The sequence below is a fragment of the Denticeps clupeoides genome, chromosome 3, assembly GCF_900700375.1.
Source record: "Denticeps clupeoides chromosome 3, fDenClu1.1, whole genome shotgun sequence".
Classification (NCBI taxonomy): domain Eukaryota; kingdom Metazoa; phylum Chordata; class Actinopteri; order Clupeiformes; family Denticipitidae; genus Denticeps; species Denticeps clupeoides.
In genome coordinates, this window is record NC_041709.1 from 19577399 (window position 1) to 19598763 (window position 21365).

Consider the following 21365-nt stretch of genomic DNA (forward strand, 5'->3'; position numbering starts at 1 on the left):
TAGACTTTGCCATACTCTCCAACAAGGCACAGCAAAGGGTGTAAGATCATCTACGAATACTCATTGGAAACAGAGTTGAAGTTGAACTATTAAGAAAACTTCATCTTTATTCTTCATTTAAAATTATTAATAAAAAAAGCAACAAATAAGTAAATAAGGGAATATGTGGATGTTCTTTGATTTGAAGTGTTAGGAGCAAAATATTTGGGAGGTTTGTTAAAAATGGTACAAACGCGGCTGATCAGGCAACGCACTTCTATCAGCGTGTGTGTTGATAAGATGTTGCATCATGCTGGAACCTGGCAGCCATGAATAGGAGGCTCGTCAAATCGGGGACGGAACATAAAACCCTGTCTCCACTGCGATGCGCAATTTGCAGAAAGCTGCTTTTTTTGTTTCGCTTTCATGGTTTTGTTTCTGCAGGTCCTTCCCAGGACCAATCCCCAGAACCAATCAGTCACTTTCTCATTTCTCAAAATGATGCCATTTGAATTGGGTTCTTGTGGCAATTTCAACTAATTTAAAGCCATGTTGGATAAAAGTCTGCAAAAGGTAGTGTGTGTGTGTGTGTGTATTTGTATATAATAAGCTCTCTCTCTATACACACACACACACACACACACACACACACACACACACACACACACATATATATATATATATATATTCACAGGGTTGCTGTGGATTCATTCACATTAATCATAATAAGATTTTGTTAATTTTTTATCTATATTTATGGCATTTCATTTTGCAAATAAATAAATAAATAAATAAATACTTTTTTTAAAAACATCTCTCTCTTTATAGGTTTGCAGTTTGCTGCAGTCCACTTGGCAGTTTGTCCGAGGTAGACCCCGACACTACGTGACAGTGGTTTGTCGTAAGCTGGGCGACGTGTTCTGCTGCAGATGGATGAATCGCATTAAAATTCCGATCATGGATTAATCTGTGTGAATATGTTAATTTTGACAGCCCTAATATTTACATTTACATACGCACTCATCTCTGTGTGTTCTGTGTTTAAAATAAAAAATAAAATGATTTGTAAGGCCCATAAATACTGTAAGTTGATGAACATGTCCCAATCAGCCAGAAAAGAAAAAGTGAATAACACTGAATATCTTCTGGCATCTGTCAGTGGGTGGATGTACTAGCCGAACATTTTGGTCTTCAAGTTGATGCCTTACACATGCAGGTATAATGGGCAGAAGTAAGGATTTGACAAGTAAGCAGCACAATGTAACTATGACAAGAGTCAATTTGTGATGCCTGGACGTCTGTGACATCTCCAAAACTGCTGCTCGTTTGAGATGTTCCTGGTCTGATGTTCTTTGGCCTGGACCTGCCAAAAGTGGTCCGAGGAAGGAGAACAGGTGAACTGGAGTCTTCACAGTGGAGTCCATACCTTCACGAGTCAGATTTATTTTGATGGAGATCTCCTCGATATTAGTAGGGTGGTGTTCATTTTAATGCCTATCAGTGTAAGTCTGGTAGGTCTTACTCTTATTATCCACTCACCTGCCAAAACCATTCAACACAGCAAACCCCAGAGCACACAAGTCCCCCAAACTCATAAAGCAAAAATACCACAGACTCACAATTTAATAAATACCATTACTCATCCCCACCATAACACACACCTTTCTTCAGTACCGTACAACCCCCAACACAAGCAGTTACATTCTTTAGTCGGGCCAAGATCATGAGAGAACTCATCTAGATATGTATAGATATGTAGTGTTAGTGTGAGGGTTTCATGTTGTGCTCATAGTGTGTGCGCGCTATAAGCGAATTGTAGCTCATGTGTGGAGAACAGCACCATATTCAACCTGCTCTGTAGAATAGCTAAGGAGAAACATCCAGGGAGAAGATTCTCTTCTGAATGTGAAATGCCCTCCCAGCCACACACACACACCCACACACACACACACACGTGTGCGCACACAAACTCTCTGTAGAATGACATCAAAAGGGATTAAAGTAAAGCACATGATGGACATATCCTGTAGATACCAGCGTCTTTGGATGGATGTGGGCCTTTATTGAAAAGTCTACAATGTGTGGCTACACATCCTCATCATCAGAATAATTATCATAATAATGGAGTCTAAACATTTACTTGCTGAGGTTTATGTAATTTGTTATGACATAAAACATACATGCATTAAACATCTCGAATACATTTGCTATCGTCAAAATGTTGCTTTGTTTCCAATATCCCACAGACCAGACTTGTTGTTATTCTGATATATGACTTTTTTCTTGTATTCTAATGTGATAATCATAATGTGAAATTATTGATAAGTTCAAGTAAACTTTATTGTCATCTCTTCTATATATTGTACAGATATACAGAGAGACGAGAAGACGTGGCCCCAGTTTACACAGTGATAAACAGTGATAAAATGTACACATGTATTTTTTTTATATGCATAGCCATACTAGAGCTCCCTTCTTTGGATATAATAAAATGCAGCTTCCTTCACTCGTCACCAATTGAATGTCCCATGTGTATTGTATGATCCTTCATATCCTTGGGATCAGTGTGTGGTGACAGTACCTTCGGTTACGAGTTTTTTACTCTTTAGGCCACCACTGCCCCACACCATGCAAGGTGTGAAAATGTATGCACATGCATATGTGCACTTATGTTTGTCTGTGTTTGTATGCATTTGATTTGAGGTGCAGTGCATGTTTACAGACTCAAAGCTGCTGAGACAACACTGATACGTGACATTGCTACCGTCACTTCTCCCTTGTGTTTACCTGTTTATTCCCTGTGCCTGCATTCTATGCGGCATACAGATGAAAAGTCACATATCAAAACACCAAACCAGCATGATTGACATTCACTGCCATCCCCTCTTTTATTCTGCTCGCCGTGCACACAGGTCCCATCCTGAAAGTACCACCTGAATGGATGGATGAAGGTCATCATGATGCCACCTGTTTCCCTGATTATTGGGTCCTGATCACTCACAGCTTATTGGGCTTGACTGCACAGGACCCTGCATAAGTGTGTATGCAGTAGACAAGAGTGATTCTTGCATTAACGTGGTCATGTTTATGTGAAAGTGTCCTGATGGTTGTCACGACCACGGGCTAACGTGGGAAGGAAACGCAGAGACGGGACATACTTGCAAATGGGACTTATTACAAACAACAAAGGAACAACAAACACACACACACACACACACACACACACACACACAAGTAACGTAAACGTCCACATTAATGCAGCAGCTCTGGTCTGCTGGTCAACAGGTCCTTATAACAGAGTGCAAATTATGGTTTTATAAACTTTTTCAATTGAAACATAATTAAATACATCAATGCACAATTAAATCCTATCATGTTTTTCAATCCAATGCATTTGCAGGAAGTAAAGAATTGAATTAAGAGATTACAAAATTGTAGTTAGTAAGCAAGTAAAACAAGTTATAAAGTCTTAATGTAATCTTAAAGTAGGATTACTGCACTGGTCTCGCACAAACACAATGCAGCAACCCTCTGATAGACACCACTCCAGAGAGACCTCCGTGCAATACATCTCATACACCAGGTACGGGGATCAGCTAATGAAGACAAGCTGACATTTCTCTTTCATAGTTTGACCTCATATTCAAAAAACGCTGAGTGAATGTCTAGTTAAGCAACTGAGCACCACAGAATGTTCCCCCCAAATTCCTATTTAATTAGAATAAATACAGACTTGAAGATTTGAAAGATTTGTTTCATGTCACAGTATATTGAGTTGTTCCTTGTTCTCACCAGCCTCCACCGTCCATATTTTTAGACTAAAAAAAAAAACACATACACACACACACACACACACACACACACACACACACACACACACACACACACACACACACACAAGCATGTTATTTTAACATGCAACTATATCTAATTTTAAAACTCGCTGTCATGGCCTTCTCCTCCTCCTCCTCCACCTCCTACTCTTCCTCCTTATTACCCCTCTCAGCCTTAGAATTACCAGAAACTCCTACATACACCTGCACTTCCATGCCCCTTCACTCCATAAAAACCAGGATCTCACACATTGGCTCTGGGTTCAGGGTGACCCTCCACTGAAGGTCCTCTGTCTGCACTCTATTCCTGTCTTGTTATTTTTGAGTTTCAGTGTCATCCGACTTTTGTAGAACAGACCGCAGCAACTTACACTAAAGTTTCATTTGACAAGAGACTCTACCTTAAGGAATCCACAACTCTGACCAAATAAATAGAAAAAAAATCTGAACTAGATTTTATTAAAATCCATCAAGTTAGATTGGTGCCATTTTGTTTTTCATACATTTGGTCAAAGCAGGACCACCATTTTTGCAGCGCTCTACAGCCATATTTCACCTGGACTCGGCCCAGGCAGAATCTTTTTCTTTCCCAACCTGCCTTAATTAGGCCCAGGCGCTCATTAAATTTATGTGCCAGACTGGCATAGAGTGGGATTTCCGGAGGGTATTTCTCAAGATGGATATGGGGATGCTGCACTGAAAGTCTGGCACTCTCCCTAACTTGGAAAAGGGAAGTAACTCACTTTCCATGACTTCTTTATCCAGATCTTGGTTGCGGATTTTGGAGCACAGGGGGACGTTTAGATCCACCAATTCACCTAGGGTACATAACTTTTCCTGGTTGGAGGAAAGTGTAGAACTCACAGGAGGTTATGCAAACTTCAAACACGTAATGTTGGAGGCCATATTCAAACATGGAGGTGCCTCAATGCTATCTACCACAGCACTGTGTGGATCAATCAAATATCTCCTGTTGTACATCAACCCAGATTTACATGCCATGTTCCTACATGAACATGGGATTTGTTGTTCTGTAGTGTCTGGTGTTGATTTTTAGTTTGGCCTGCGTGCCCTTCATATGCCCTTCATTTGTGTAGGAATAATAGGGATATGCAGAGATATTGCATCTTGAACACTGTTTTTCCTGATAACTGAGGATAGTGAATGCAATGGATGCTCTAACTGGACTCATTAAAGGTCTGACAGGTAAACAAAGACAAATCAACACATACACAAGAAGACACAAATTGACACAAATACTATAAGCACAACAAATCGCTTAAGTTGTGCAGGAGCTTACTCTAGTGCTATACTCTTATAAAATACATAAAATTATAATACAAACCGGATTCCAAAAAAGTTGGGACACTAAACAAATTGTGAATAAAACCTGAATGCAATGATGTGGAGATGGCAAATGTCAATATTTTATATGTAATAGAACGTAGATGACAGATCAAACATTTGATCCAAGTAAATGTATCATTTTAAAGGAAAATTATGTTGATTCAAAATTTCACGTTGTCAACAAAGCCCAAAAAAGTTGGGATAGCAATAAGAGGCTGGAAAAAGTAAATTTGAGCATAACAAAGAGCTGGAAGACCAATTAACACTAATTAGGTCAATTGGCAACATGATTGGGTATAAAAAGAGCTTCTCAGAGCGGCAGCGTCTCTCAGAAGCCAAAATGGGTAGAGGATCACCAATTCCCACAATGTTGCACAGAAAGATAGTGGAGCAATTTCAGAAAGGTGTTACCCAGCAAAAAAGTGCAAAGACTTGCCTCTATCCTCATCAACTGTGCATAACATCATCCGGAGATTCAGAGTATCTGGAACAATCTCAGTGCGTAAGGGTCAAGGCCGTAAAACCATACTGGCTGCCCGTGATCTCCGGGCCCTTAAACGACACTGCACCACAAACCAGGAATGCTACTGTAAAGGAAATCACAGAATAGGCTCAGGAAACTTCCAGAAACCATTATCAGTGAATACAATCCACCGTGCCATCCGCCGTTGCCAGCTGAAACTCTACAGTGCGAAGAAGAAGCCATTTCTAAGCAAGATCCACAAGCTCAGGCGTTTTCACCGGGCCAGGGATCATTTAAAATGGAGTGTGGCAAAATGGAAGACTGTTCTGTGGTCAGATGAGTCATGATTCAAAGTTCTTTTTGGAAATCTGGGACGCCATGTCATCCGGACCAAAGAGGACAAGGACAACCCATGTTGTTATCAACGCTCAGTTCAGAAGCCTGCATCTCTGATGGTACGGGGTTGCATGAGTGCGTGTGACATGGGCAGCTTGCAGGTCTGGAAAGGCACCATCAATGCAGAAAAATATATTCAGGTTCTAGAACAACATGTCCAGACCTCATCTCTTTCAGGGAAGACCCTGCATTTTTCAACAAGATATTGCCAGACCACATTCTGCATCAATCACATCATCATGGCTGCGTAGGAGAAGGATCCAGGTACTGAAATGGCCAGTCTGCAGTCCAGATCTTTCACCTATAGAGAAAATTTGGGGAAGAAGAGGAAGGTGTGACAAAGAAGGCCCAAGACGATTTAACAGTTAGAGGCCTGTATTAGATGAGAATGGGAGAGCATTTTTATTTCTAAACTTGAAAAACTGGTCTCCTCCGTCCCCAGACGTCTGTTGAGTGTTGTAAGAAGAAGGGGAGATGCCACACAGTGAAAATGACCTTGTCACAACTTTTTGGGGATTTGTTGACACCATGAAATTCTGAATCAACATATTTTTCCCTTAAATCGATAAATTTTCTCAGTTTACACTTTTTTTCCGTGATTTATGTTCTATTCTGAATAAAATGTTAGAAGTTGGCACCTCCACATCATTGTATTCAGTTTTTATTCACGATTTGTATAGTGTGCCAACTTTTTTGGAATCCGGTTTGTAATATTAGTTGAAAATACTCCTAAAAAGTCAAATACAAATTCGGCTCAAATCTCGTAGTGCATAACCTGCATGGTACTAGATTCACCCTCATCCTGCCTTATGGGGTCATGCTGGGGTCTCTTCCCCTTCTTTTTTTCCCCTACATATCATTGGATTAAATACATTACGAAAACATAAATGAAAAGTATGAACATGCTTTGAATGTATTTGGGTGAGTAAGTGTGTGTGTCTGTGTGCCAGTGTGTCTTGGTTGATTCTAAATGAGTGGTTGCTGACTGCAGCTTCTTTAAGGCGTTTGATGTCTGCGGTAAGAGCCTCTGAGTGGCTACAACTGTTCCTTCTTATAATCCAGAGTGATAGAGAACACCCACACACTCACATGCACACACACTCAGCAGTAAAATCAAAAGTGCTATCAGTAGCAGCCTGGTTAATACATACAAAAACTGACAGCAGTTAAGCCCAGCTCCAACCTGCTCTATTCATATATTCAAAGAGTTCAAAGACTTCAGACATTGGACTGACTTGTCTCACCCCTGTTTCTCCTTCCCTGTCTCTCGCCAGAAGAGGTTGGGAGAGTGTGAGATGTTCAAAAACTGAAAGTGAGTAGTTGCCACGTGACACACTGCAGCACAGCACACGGTGACCCAACGAAAGGTGTCCTCTGCTTTTAACCATCACCCTTGGGGAGCAGTGGGCAGCCGCGACAGGTGCCGGGGAGCAGCGTGTGGGGACAGTGCTTTGCTCAGTGGCACCTTGACAGTTTGAGATTCAAACCGACAACCTTCCGATTACAGCTCTGTTTCCGTAGCCACCACTTAAATATTTGTGTTAATATCATTCCACCTTCGCATTTGTCTCTAAATCAACTCATCTCCAAAGTGTAATGATAGTCTTTCATCTTTGACCTTCATGTGTGTCTATTTATAGAGGGTGTAATATAAGCACTGTAATGTGTTTGTATGTGTGTGGCTGAGTGAGTGTGTGTTAAGTTTTGCATTTTTGCATGTTATTTTACTATAAATGTATGCCTGTTTTCAGAGGGCTGGGTGAGTGTGTGTGTGTGTGTGTGTGTGTGTGTGTGTGTGTGTGTGTGTGTGTGTGTCTTCATTAAAAGCTGATTCAATAGCCACACTTATGGCTGCATGCCAGCATAACATCTCATGAATCAGTTCAGGGGATGGCATATGAGAAGGAAAGAGAGTGATGAAAACACCAAAGCATGTAGCAGATCATCATGTCAGAAAAAGTGCTGGCTGAGAAAGAGAAAAAAGCGTCGATTGTGAGGAAAAGAGAAAATGTGAGAGAACATGGAAAAGAAGCGGGATTGTTGGCGAGGGGTTCTGTGTTTCCTGCTCGGCTCTCCTCTTCATGAGAATTTCACGGTGTTGGTTTGCCAGGTCATCATCAGTTCACTAATTACACCCTGACAGTCCCCACTGTCTTTGAGCCAACCTTCCCACCCCCTGCCAGTCCGCCCTCCCCCTCCCACACGTTGCCAAATTTAGAAAATTATTCATTCATTCTTTTATCAACATTATCAACCTTTTAGCATTATTCTTTTTTACTTTTTTTGTCTATTTTATATTTGCCAACTACATATGTGTCTGTAATATGTCTGTTATTCAGACCCATAATTAAAAAATTTGACGTTCAAATCCTGAACCCAAGGTGCCACTGAGGTGCCACTGAGCAAAGCACCGTCCCCACACACTGCTCCCCGGGCGCCTGTCATGGCTGCCCACTGCTCACCAAGGGTGATGGTTAAAAGCAGAGCTGCCACCGTGTGCTGTGCTGTGCTGTGTATCACAATGACTTCACTTCAATTTTATTTTTATCTGAAGCCTTTTTATTGAGTGGAAAAAGTAGAGATGTACAAAACTAACACAATAATCCTTTAATTTAATGTATTGATAACTAAAGTCAAATCAATAGGGTATTTTAAATTAAGTTTAATAAACCAAAAGCTCAATACAGGTGACCAGACAAGGTCAGTCCACTTTGTGTGTGGAGCTTGGCTTTCTCTATGTTGGTGTAGTTGGTGCAGGTTTGATTATCCGAATACAAAATATTCTGTCTGGTGTGAAATTCGGTTCTCTGTTGTTTTTTACTGTTTATGGTTGGTTAATCAAGAAGACTGTCAAACCAAACCAGAATAATCAAAACTAGTATTAAAAATAATGAATTATTTACAATAATGTTCAAAAGTTTAGGGTCACTTAGAAATCTCCTTCTTTTGATAGGAAACAATTGTTTGATACAATGAAATGAAGTAAAATGGACTAAAACTCAATGTCTGGACTGTAAACGTCCAGACATTGTGAATTACTATGGTAGAAGGAAATGGTGTTAAACGATGGAATACCTGCATAGATTTATGAAAAAACAAGGACATTTCTAAATGATGCTTTACTTTTGAACATTAGTGTATAGCCACATAATATATCCACCATTTGTATGGTTAGTGTATTAAGTGTATTTTCCAGTTGATGAATTTTCAATGAACTTGTAGGAATTGAAGAAGTTGCTCTTCCACGGCCCATTCCATGAGGTTATACTACATTGTACAACCGTCTGGGCTCCGGCCTGCCACACACGCCATAACAATCTCCCGAGCCTCATTAAGGAAAAACTGGAATAAATACCCTCTGCCTTGGGATATGTGATGACATGGACAGAGGGCTTCATTGATACAAAATGTGAATAGAAAAAGTTGGGAGATTAAAGCAAAAAATTGACCAATTTCCAGTAAACCATCACTGATGCTCTGATAGCAAATAAAATCCTTTTTGCAGTGTGATGTTAATTAGCTGTAAATCTCTTAGGCTGGCAAAATCCCAGGGTGGAACGGTCTGCCAGCTGCAAAAATCTATCAACGGACTAAAAAATTTGAGTTGTTTTAGAATAGCGCCACCAAATGTATTTATTGTTTTTTCACATGAAGAGAGTACATTTTCTTCCATGAAAATCAGGCTTTAAGGGCGTTGCAGAAAGTGCTGGCTATAAACCTGTTTTTTTTTTATCTTTATCTTTATTCTACCTAAGACAATAGCAGACAATGACAGAACCTGTGCTCTATAAAAAATACATTATACATTATGGAGATCTATTGCAAAATCAGGTAGTACCGGTGAAAGGCTGAGACTCAATTTTGGAAATAATACACTGTACGTTCCAACGTTCGCTTCTTCTGAGGCAGTAGAGTTTTTTATAGTTTGTGCAAATTAATAAATGCTTTCGGAGATTGCATTCTAGGCAGAAAACAAGCCACTCAGACAGAAGAAAGCAAGACTACTTCTGTTCTTCAGGCTCAAGTCATATATACGGGCTAATCTAATGTTCCTCCCTGAGAAAAGCCCACAAAAAATGTGTAATTCCCTTTAAGTGATTTATGCTTGAAATGGAGGTGTTTCAGAAGAACTGAGTGACTGTTCTCTCTGTATATGCTTCCAACTTGGAAACATAATTCAGAAACATAGTATCAACTACCACTGTTATTCAAATGACACACAACTAAACCACCAGACGTGGTGAAGACAATGATGTAAAAAAAATGATCTATTTCTCTCTGAGTTGCTCTAGATCCTGGTTCCTTGCAATGAGCTTCTGACTAGATGACTCAGCACAAAATGTACCAGAGGTGTACCACAGCCACCAACAAATTCCAGGATCTTCATATGGATCAGTAGCATTATAATGGATATTTTTCTTTCTTGGACAAATCAACCCTGACCTGACACCAATTGCACACTCACTCTACCCTGGAGGTGTCTCATGGTTTCTTCCTTTTTCTCTCCTAGAGTGGAGCTTTTCCTTATCAAGGGTGGGTCATGTGTGGGGGATGTCAACATAATGTATGTGATTATGGGCTATATAAAAATGAATGTTGTTGTTGTTATTGTTATCTAGTAATGGTGTCCTGCAGTGACTAAATTTGTGGACATGATTGAACAGAAGCAGAGTCTCATGTTCTGGCATTTCAGAGGATTTGAACATTTCAATAAAACTGTATGTTAGACGGGGATTCTGGCATATTTAGTGTGGAGCAGTGGTGTGGTTCATTAATTCAGTTCAAGAAGAAATGTACTATGGAGGAGAGATGCTCTTCAGTAAATGTGACCAATAATCTAAGAGATCTCACTTTGGACACATGATACCTGAGACCACTTCAAACACAGCACTTAACCAACTCCATTAGGGCCTAGCTCTCTCTTTCTAGTGTAAGAGTTGGGCAGCACGAGAACACACAACAACCACAAGCATCAGAAGAAGATGCAATCAAACTGTTAGACTCAGGGCGATGGGGGTTGTGAGTGATGGGTGAGGAATGAATGCATTGCTGAAGTGCCCTCTAGACTTGCCAAAAATATTAGCTGCCCTTCATGTGGAAAACATGACTGAGAAGCCTCAAAGGCACCTTACTGTGGTGAAAACTTGATGCGCTTGTCCACAAGGTATCCTTAGAAAAGACAAACCTTGATGTTCCTGGATATTCCTTGAATGATTCAATACTACATAATTTTATTCCGAAGAGATTCTGTACAAATGCTAAGATTCGGAAAACAGAGCAGGACGTGCAGCATATCTTCATTACCCCCATACATGCATCACATCTGTGTAGGTACTGCTGGGATCACGTCATGTTTTTTTTTTTACCTTGCACTTCAAAACCGAGAATCGACCACTGGGTGAGTTAATTCATTATTTACTGACCATTTACACCAGCCCTCTGAGTAAAAATCACACAGAGGTCTGCACTCACACACACTCTAGGCCGTGCCTGTGCAGCGTGAAACAAAGTTAAAACACTGAGACTCATTACCCTAAATCACCGTGAATAAGCCCTTGTTAACTGCTCTCTGTGCACAAACACACACACATGCTGCACACATACAGCACACAGGCTCGCACAAACCATTACTCTTTTTCCTACTTGGTTGCCATAGGCAACAGCCTCAGCTGGAACAGAAAGTGTGCACCAACAGGAGAAAACCAGGAATTTCTCCAGCACACACACACACAGACACACACACACTCATCCTTGCAATTCGATGGTTGTGTCCTTGAATGAATAAATAATAGAATGGACCCATTAATGAAATATATTGTTGGCTATTTTGGTTATCATGGAATGAAATTCAATCTGTAACATGCGCACACACACACACACACACACACACACACACACACACACTGACTCAAACCTAATTTTACTGAGTGACATTCATAACATCTATCTTGTCAGCATGTCTCCTCTACCTCACACGGACACCCTAAACACACACAGCCTGCAAAGAGGAGCCAGGTGCATTCTCTACAGAAGCAGGCCAACATTCAGAATAAACCCTTTCTAGAGTGCTTGCACATCACTGAACAAACCAACTTGAGAAGAAATGTTGCCCACAGGTGCCACCAGCTCCAGATCAAACAGCATCTACGTTGCACATCCTTCTTTCCATTCACGACAAACTTGGTGAAGCCACCCCCCAGCCAAAGCTTAAAACCTCCCTATCCCTGTGAAATTATTCAAATCCTTTATTCAATAAAAAAGGATAGACTTTAACAATTGTTCCATCCCTTCCCCCCACTTACACACAGCACGTAGTCCATGTGCCCATTAAATTGGTGTGGGACCCAAATTGTCCAGGGCTCCCACGAGGGAGCAATGTGTGGCTTTACTGCACAAATCCATTTCTAATTTTACCCATTTAAATGGGATTCTCTCAAGCTATTTTATTTTTGCTTGAATTAGAGCAATCCATCCGGGGTGGAGAGGATCTATGTGCAAATGAATCTGGGTCCCGTCAGCGCTTCAGAAATTCAGGTGTCAATTTTCCCCTTTTTTCCTCACCACAAAGGACTGTGGGTACACACACAGAGTCGGGTCAAGGAGGGAAGACACTTGACATTCACATTATCCACCATGCAGACTGTGGTTCTGGAGACAGAATGAGATACTGTCCGTCAGACATGGAGACAAAGAGAGGGATGGGAGAGGCGAAAAGAAGGGATTATAGAAGACAGACCAAGTGAAGGACTGTCAGTCATGGAGAGAACAAGAAGAATGACTTGACACAATGACATGTTTCACAGTTATGGTGTCACTTTCTTGTCTGGGCATCATTTCCATCTGTCAACTTGTCGTTGTTGTATTTTCTAACACACACACATATGCACAGATATGAAACCTTCGGCATGTGAAAGATCATGTCAGGAGCACATCCTACTCAAGAAGTGTCATCTTTCTGTCTCATATAAAACCCTCACTCATACACATATGTAGCCAGAACAAAATGAGAGGACCCACTGCTCAGACCAGAACCACTTTTATTACTTATTAATCATTATGTTGCTTTTATCCAAATTATTTACAGTACAGTGAGGTCAGACATTTTAAGCATACATGTGCTCCCAGCAGGGCCGGTGGTATTAAAGCCTTCGTCTGCTCGCAGCCTTCGAGCTCAGGCAGGAGAATGTGGCTCATGTCCCTGGGTTGGAAAAAGACAGTCTAAATTTGTTTTGTCAGGAAGTGCAGTCTGGGCACCTCTCTGTCCTCAAGCAGAAGTTACAAAGGACGTCCGCTCTGTCTACAAAATGAGCAGGGCTGACGTGTTTGTAGCTCTCTCCTTTCACACCTCCACAGCTCTAATTTCACCCACTCTGACAGTAGGACGGTCAGGCTGATATAATCACACATTCTATCTCTGCCAAGAAAATGTCACATCTAAAGCCTCTGTTAATGCTGTCATTAATTCAGTGATTTAGCTTCAATTGGATGGAAGGGTTGAGCTGAAATGTGTGCGGAAAATGAGACGCATTTCCAGTGAGGCATCACAATGTCAGATTAGTGACACATGACTGGGCCTGCATCAAGGAGACTGTGTGTGTGTGTGTGTGTGTGTGTGTATGTGTATGTGTGTGTGTGAACAATTGCAATATAGGATGTTTCTCTTTTTACTGTTTTGCAACATTTTCATTTTGTCTATTAATATTAATATATTTTTTTCAAACACCTGAATAGAACAGGCTTCATCTCACACACACGTAAAGAAATAAATGCTGCACAAGCAAGCATTGTATTACTGGCATGAAAGATACATGGCACAATAGAGGTTAAAAGAATGAAAAGTTTTTTATTTATTAACACCAGTAAATTATTATTGCAGTTACATGTAAATACTGTATGTAAAATGGTACCAATGTTACAGAAAACCAAAAATAAAAGAAAGGAGAAGGGATAGAGGATCCTTCTCTTTGTGGGACCTCAAGCAAATGGATGGCTTTTCACACCTCTTGCTTGGGGAGGCAGTTTGACGAAGACATAGGTGGGGAACCTCTTAAACCAGACAAAAGTATAGAATGCCATGGACCTGGGACATAAGATATACACACACTTCCAGACAAAGAGGAAATGATAGAAATGGATTGATTATTATATTTAGGACACTTAATTACTTTTCTCTACTTAATTTATCACGTCCACAAGCTGATGGGAGAATGAAGCACAGATGCGCTACATACTGGAAACAATGCTTTATAAACACAAAAACCAAACCGGCGCGAGGGCCAAAAAACGGGTAAAAAGGGGGAGAACAAAAACAAACCTGCAGGGGTGTGGCGATTTCCAGAACTGGAAACAGCTAACACAACAGTTGCACGGTCCACATAAAATGTCGCAGCCCCGAATGGCTAGTCAGAAGTTCCTTATAACCGCCCTGCTGTCATACAGATTGGTACCTGGTGCGTCTCCAGCGGCACCCAATCGTGACATAACTGGACTTTCTATTCTATCTACTTATGTTTTTTAGTTAATTGTGATTGTTATCCCTTTAACCCAATCATTTAGCACTATGAGCTTTAAAATTGTTTATACAGATTTTAGATTGATGTAGTTTATCATGTTTCATGTATTTTGTTTGTTTGGCATGACATGATGTGATACAACATTTTGAAGTGAACTGAAAGTGCAGGGTTGCTTCCTAAAGGTATTATAAAGTTCTTTTAATATAGTGAATAGTGCATTATTGTCACGACTACGGACTTACGGGGGAAGGAGGCGCAGAAGCAGGACATGCTGGGAAGGGGGTTTATTATAAATGAACAATAAATACAAATAAACGTGACTTGGTGGCCGAAAACAATTTAACTTAAATAAAGAACATAAACTTGCCCGCAGGCATGTGGCGATTGCCAGAACTCAAAATACATACAGTTGCAAAGGTCAAGTTCACTACCGTTCACCAGAGTTCACGAAAATGCCGTCCCTTCCGAAGGGGCGGAAATGTCTGGCTTTTAAGCGCTGTCAGGATTGGCCACCGGTGATGAGCCCAGCTGCAGTCAATCCTGACAATTATCCAGCATGGGTAAGAGCTGTCAATCATCAGGCTCTTCCAGTTTTAAACTCCAGTTCACAATTTTTCACACTTGTTAACAAGCCCCATGCTTAATGCATAGCATCAGTTTGAAAAGAGTGAAGAGGATATTCAGCATTTCAGCCTTTTACACAGCAGAATCCTTCACATGTTGGCATGAGTGAGAAGGACAGCAATGTGAGAGTGATTGTCCATAGCAGTAGTATGAGAACTGCTTCAAAAACACCACCATTGTCCCAGTTCCCAAAAAGAAAAAAACCAGCTGCCTTAACGACAATGAAGTGCTTTGAAAGGCTGGTAATGGGGCACATTTTGAGCTCCATTTCGACGAAATCTAAACCCCCTCAATTTGCATATCGCCACAATAGATCCACTGATGACACCATTTCATACACCATCCACACCACCCTGGCTCACCTGGACAATAAGAACTGCTACGTCAGACTGTTGTTTGTAGATTTCAGCTCTGCATTCAACACAGTTATTCCCTCCAAGCTGATCCAGAAGCTGCGGGTGCTGGGACTCAGTGCTACTCTGTGCAACTGGGTTCTGGACTTTCTCACCAACAGACCGCAGCATGTGAGGATTGGCAAGAACACCTCCACCACAATGATCCTCAACACTGGAACGCCGCAGGGAAGTGTTCTGAGCCCAATGCTGTACTCCCTGTTTACACACGACTGTGTGTCCAGACACAGCTCCGACACCATCATCAAGTTTGCTGATGATACCACCGTTGTAGGCCTGATCAGCAACAAGGACGAGACGGCCTACAGAGAGGAGGTGAGACTCTTGGCAGAGTGGTGTCAGGAGAACAACCTCTCTCTCAATGTCAGCAAAACCAAGGAGATGGTTTTGGATTTTAGGAGGCAGGATACAGCTCATCTCCCTATGTACATAGGAGGAGGTGCTGTGGAGAGGGTCAGCTGCTTCAGGCTCCTTGGGGTCACCCTCAGTGCCGATCTCAAGTCCTCAGAACACACTGCAGCGGTCACCAAAAAAGCCCACCAACGACTCCACTTCCTCAGACGCCTAAAAAAGGCTGGGGTATCCACCTCTGTCATCACCAGCTTCTACAGGTGCACTGTTGAGTCCATCCTCATGGTCAGTATTGCGTCCTGGTACGGCAGTTGTACTGCTCAGGACAAGAAAGCTCTGCAGAGGGTGGTGAAAACAGCTCAGAGGATCACAGGCACAACACTCCCAGCAATAATGGACATTTACACCACGCGCTGTCTCAGGAAAACAAAGAGCATCCTGAAGGACCCCAGCCATCCTGCAATGTCACTTTTTACTTTCCTGCCATTAGGCAAGAGACTCAGGACAATTCACACATGCACAACATGATTCAGGAACAGTTTCTATCCCAGTGCCATCAGGCTATATAACACATAGTATGCACTGTCACTTAAATTATGCACAATCACTTTTTTATGCAACTTAGATATATTCACCCTTCTGTGACTTATTTATTTATTGCTGCTGCACTTTGTCTTCTATGTCTTCTATGTATCATGTTCTATGTTCTGTCTACCTGGGAGAGGTTTTCAAGTAAGAATTTCATTGTGCTCTGTACACTGTACTTTGTACATATGACAATAAACTTCAACCTCAACTCAGATGCAGATATGACTCACAGAGCAAAGTAGAATAGAGGGAGATGACCAGGTACCAAGTCCTGAGAAAGTAGAAAGAAAGTGAAGTGATTGTCATTGTGATACACAGCAGCACAGCACACGGTGTACATAGTGAAATGTGTCCTCTGCATTTAACCCATCACCCTTGGTGAGCAGTGGCTAGCCATGACAGGTGCCCGCGGAGCAGTGTGTGGGTGCTTTGCTTAGTGGCACCTCAGTGTCGGGATTTGAACCAGCAACCTTCTGATTAAGGGGCCACTTTCTTAACTGCTAGGCCACCACTGAGGGACACCAGAGGTGATCTTGGTCAAGAGGATGCAGATCCCTTCCATGCTGCTAATGTTCTAGGTAAGAAGGAAGCCATTGCTGGGCTGAGCTACTGAATGACAGACAAGATAGACGAGGTTAAGAACTCTAGTTGGGCCATCCCAGGAGACCCTCAAAAACACCCAAAAGGTAGTTGTAGACAGTGCAATCAAATAAAACAAAGATGTTATACCAGTCTTTACTTGCAGGACTGTGGCAGTGAAAGAAAAGGGGAGTCCTTAATATGTAGCAAAAGTTTGGGTGGGGGTGAACATCATTAAAAAGGGGGGAGGGGGGAGCAAGTGGAGCTGGTGAGTTAAGTCATGATGAAAAGTTGATAAGAAGACTTATTCTTGCAGAATACGTTTTAGCCAAATCAGATGAAAATTTGGACAGGAAAACACAATATGAAAAGAGACCTGCTTTAAGTAGTGAGTTTCTCAACAACTCTCTCTTTGCTGCCCTTAATTCTCTAGTAAAAAACAAAAAAGAGATGAAGAAGGGGAGCACATCAGAGAATTGGAGTCATTTATCTGACTCCATTAATTTTTAGCAATATATTAAACTCATCTGATGTTACCTGGACATATAGAGTCATGGCACAATAGAAATTACAAGAATGAAGAGTTTCTAATTTATTAACACAGGTAGATTACATTTGCAGTTACATGCAAATAATGTATGTAGAAATGGTACCAAGGTCACAGAAAAAACCCAAAAGAAAAGAGCAAGAATAAATAATCAATTGCTGCCATAAACAACTGGATAGGTGTGGGTGCAATGCACACTTTATTTATGCACAATTTATACTGCAAACATAAATGCAATGCACACTGCTTTGTGGAAATGGCCTACTGAGTTTTTAAAAATCTACCATTTAACTTTTTATTTGTCTCTTTGCAAAAGTTCTGACAATCAGCATCATTTTAAAGTGAGGTTAGACACAACCATAGTCAATGCACATATTTTAGCTAATAGAAAAGGGGTTGAATACCTCACTCATTCACGATCCATAATTTTTGAATTCTCATCAGGGAAGCAGGATCATCATGGGACATTGGGCACAGCACTATCTGCAGTGTGAATAAGTATTTTTTTGTAGGTGTCTCAGTAGTTTTTCCTCATGATCTAAAGGTATATATAGACAGAGAGAGAGTTTGTGTGTGTGTGTATAAGCACAAATTTCCATAGTTGTGACCACTATAGCATGTTTTAAAATAATACAAGGACTACGTAAAGCAACAGGAAGATTTATTTACCAAGTGCAATCTCCTGTCATTGCTGTTGGAATGATTTACCATCTTTGTCCTATAGAGATGACTTTCCATTTCTAAAAAAATCACCTTTCAAACATGCGTTTGTCAATTAGTTGCCTTTACTGATATTCTTCATTTATATACGTACATTCTTGGAAATCACTTTCAGGTTGTTGTTGATTTAATTGAAATGCTGAAATGGACTTGTCCTACATCATCATTTTAAAAACAGTTTTGATGCTGGAACAACTGAAACTGTCTATTTTGTGTTTTTTAATCATTTTTGTTGCATAATGGTTTGTATAATGTAAAATGAGCATTTGATGGAAGACAAACCCCCAATGGAGGAGGAAATGAACCATAAAGAAAAGCTCTTTTATACTTGCCATTTGACTCCAAAAAGGTTGCCATGACCAGTCAGATTGTCCTTTGATGTTTCTGCCTTGTCATGGCAGATAGTGTGGTCATCCAGCCCCCTACAAGACTTTCCCCTTTATGATACCTCTGGCCATTTGTTGGACTTTTGGTACCCTGGTGATACTTCTTGTTTGTGAGCAGAAAGCCACAGCTTGGGGGTCTATATCAAAGTCACGGACCTGGAATTTCCCATTTTATAGTTTTATAACTTTTACCAGCGTTTTCTAGAGTTTTTTTTCCCATTATATTATGCCCTTTTATATCCATATGTTTAAGGATTAGCCTTATATTTAGCCTTAAATATAAAATATTTAAAGTAATATTTAAAGTATTTAAAGACGTAACAAAGTTTAGAGCACCACTCTACATGTTCACATAAACGATGGTTGTAGCACACAGAGCATGAAAGTGAATTGATTGTCATTGTGATACATTGCATCACACGGTGAAACAAAGAAATGTGTCACCCTAGCAGAGAGCAGTGGGCAGCCATGACAGGCGCACGGGGAGCAGCGTGTGGGGACGGTGCTTTGCTCACTGGCACCTGAGTAGCACCTTGGCGGATCAGGGTTCAAACCGGCAACCTTCTGATTATGGCGCTGCTTCCTTAACCGCTAGCCCACCACTGCCCCGGTTTTGGTTTTTTTTTTTTAGCATTTGCTTTCATTTCTGTTCTTTGGTGTGGTTTGAGTCCTGATCTGTTTCAAGAATGTTGCATTTAATTCAGAAATATAATGCGGCTTTTTCTGAAAAATAATACGCATGTTGCAAAGTCAGGATTTTTATATAAATTATTATTCTTGATGACAGCTGATGGCTGTGCTAAACAGAAATATGTTTCTCACTAGTCTTTGTTTTTTTATATGCTTTGTTCTTTTTACTCTATGTCTTCACAAAACTGCACAAACCAACTCATGTGGTAATGTTCATGCAGCTACTCTCTGTGCCAACACCCAGCAGAGCTTCAGCCAGAGCAGCTGGTTATGTCGGAAGGTGACAGTGTGTGTCGGGCTCAGCAGACCAAAGAGGTGTCAGACCGCGAGTGTTTGTGCATGTGTGTGTGTGTTTTTAATGCTAGTCTAGGCAGGATAAATGTAATGCTTAATATTTAATACAGGCCCCACGTCATTAGTTTTATTAGGAGCAGTTAAATTGTTTTTGCCTTTCATTAAAGAGATTCATGTATGAGGGAAAAAGGTCCATACGGAAAGAGATTGACAGCTTTTGCTCCAACCACTACTGGAACTTTGTTTCCCCACATTATTTATTCAATCTCTGGTCATTTACTCTCACTTTTAACTTTGGTGCTCATTCCGTGCAGAACCTGAGAATGGGAGTGAAGCAGGACGTTGTGGTTTATACAAAAAAGAAGCAAATCACTGATGTTCTGAGCAAAAACCATCAAACTGGGGACCCTAGCAAAACAACAGCAACTGATTACAGGCACGTTCAATACAGAGGAAACATACATCTCATAAACAGTAAAAATTGGAAAGCAAGGCAGGAATTGAGCAACAGCTGTTTAATGGACTGATGGATCTGCTCACATTACTAAAGATACATGGAGGTTGTGTTATGGGCTTCCGGAACAAGCTTCATAATTTTTTATTGATGATGTACCTGATGGGAGTTGCAGAATGAATGCATTGGTGTGCCAATTTATGGAGGTTTGGCCAAATAAATAAAGAGATCACAACCCAATTGAACATGCATTTCGCTTTGTGCAGTGATGAGAGGATGGAGAAACCTCACAAAAAAACAGACAGAGGATGCTGAAGAAAAAGCTGCGAAAAAGCATAAGCAGTGAGGAAACAATAATTAATTGGCCTTACTGTTCCAGTTCTCCTGGAGGGGGCTGTACTTCAAACTACTGCCCGGATAGGGGGGTCAACTGTCCTATTGACAGACCCCAAGTCTCTGTTATTACAGAGGGGGAGACTGAGGGCAGTCAGGTGAAGTCAGGCGAGAAAGAAAAAACTGAAGATGAGAGGGATGGACATGAAGATGCAAAGAGAACCAATGAGGAGAAGTACTGGCAGCATGGTGAGATAATGACCATGGGGGCGACGAGTTCGGTGACACCCGGAGAGAAAACCAGAGAGAGAGTAAGAGAGAGAGAGAGAGAGGGATGTCAACGTTTCAGTAGCAGTCTAGGAAAAGGGGAGGACGAGGAGAAAGGCTGATGCCAGAAGGTAGCAGTGTGCTGTTCTTGTCATGTGTCAAGTGCTTCTAAAATTGTGATACATCGGTTCATACGCGTGCACACACACACTTATACACACACACACACTTTTTCAGACTCTGAAACTTTTGCATTGGTTACACATTACTGTGTTTTTAATCAACGCTGCCCTGAGGTTAGTGCTCAGTCATTGAGTTCAACCTGGCTTTAATTCTCTTCTCAAAGTAAGCCTGATCTTGTTTTTATCTACCTTCGTCCACTTATATTTTTACAGAAGCGACTCGCGTTCGTAGATTAAAAGCAATACTCAACTCCTTCGCACTCTCCTGCAATTAGGTTCACCCAAATTACTCATTCTCATTCCGCAGTGCTGAAATCCATTTCACCAGTGACACCAACTGAAAGTCCTCTAACTCCCCCCTTACTAACCTCTCATAAATCATTATGATGTTCATTTTATTACATTT